Source organism: Aplysia californica, unplaced genomic scaffold, assembly GCF_000002075.1.
Source record: "Aplysia californica isolate F4 #8 unplaced genomic scaffold, AplCal3.0 scaffold00013, whole genome shotgun sequence".
Lineage (NCBI taxonomy): Eukaryota > Metazoa > Mollusca > Gastropoda > Aplysiida > Aplysiidae > Aplysia > Aplysia californica.
The window spans coordinates 315726-317291 of NW_004797283.1; positions in this window are offsets into that span (position 1 = coordinate 315726).

A 1566-nucleotide genomic window follows, 5' to 3' on the forward strand; every position below is an offset into this window, starting at 1 on the left:
CACCCGTCTCTGCACAATGGCAACGAGCGCGATGAAGTAAGGAAAGGGGTAGGACATTTCTGACCTATGTCTCGTGGTCTCAGAAATCTTATAAAACTTTTTTTAGACATGTTGCCCAACCTCCCATCCGGAGAGTAGGCTAATTTTCCGCGAAGCATCAGCGCCAGAGCAGTAAAATGTATTCAAGACCGGGATACAACCACGTATACACAACTTTGCGAGACACGGGTGCACGCTCTACTGAATTCATGCTGCTTGTTAGATATGTCCTGAAGCATGAGGATCTTTTGAAATAAAATAAAAATTCCTACTTGCTTCTGTTAGTCCTGGCGCTTTAGAAACCTTTGGCAGATTTAAGCTGTTGCTATTTATTAACCAAAATAGCAAATGTTCACAGCTTGAAATACGAAAAACGAGAATCTTGTCGCATGTCTTTGGCTCCTCGTAATTAGAGGTGGATTCAGCTGCACGAAATATAAGAAAAGCTTTTCAAGAGGCGCTGGTTTGTCTTCAAAATTGTCTATTTTTGTGTTAGCTGCTTTACAGAAATCTAACCCCGACTCGCACTCTCAATGCAGGTGTGTATTTGGTTTTCAGCAGTCATTTTGCATTGTCATTAGTTCATTATATTTCTCTGCCCGTTCTGGGGTAGATGTCGAGAAAGGTGTCTAAGAAAAAAACAACCTTTAAAACAAAGTTACATTCATTAGTTGGCGTTATTATTCCAGTGTTCCAACAGAGAGGTAAGGGGCTCTCATGGCCTAGAGGTTAAGGTGTTGGCCTCTCATTCAAAAGGTCCCGAGTTCGAATCCGGGTAGCGACCGAAAAATGTTCTTCTCTAAATTTGTCTCCTTTCACCTCCTTTCCTGCTCTCTAGCAATGTTCTGTCGTCTGCTTTCGTAAGGTATTCTTGATCTTATATTATAGGCCAATAGTAACCTCAAGCAAAGCAAGCGGTGTTTCTCAAGTTTGGTCGTCTGCGCACAGCGCGCGACAGTCCCGCCACGCACACGCGGAGGTGACGGGGATCTCAAAGCCTGCTCTGTGCTCCTTACCTGTATTATGTCAAACACAGGTAAAAACTCAGGTGCGCCATAAAAAGCCAGCGGCGTGCTTTCCTTGACCTTCGAAGCAGTATAAGGTGTTCTCGGCCCCGTTGTTTACATAGCAGTGATCACTCTTGTTGCTCTGCAGAGACGACAGTTGTAAAAATAAGACCCGTCCCCTCCCTCCACCCCCACCCCCCTCTGCTCTGCCCCTTTCCCCCCAACACTTGTATTTTCTGTTTGTAGAATATGAAAAATACATTTTAAAAATACTAGTTTTTGGTCAGAACTAGAGCAGTCTACATATAGTATAGGCCTACAAGTCTACCTTCAACCTGCATAAATACACGTGCACACAAACATACACACAATTAAGGCCTCCCCCTTTATACAAACACACATACGCATAGACACACGCGCGCGCACACCCACACACATTCTATGTAAACGCATACACACTCACACTTACCCTCACACTCACTCACTCACACACACACAAACACATATACACTCACACACA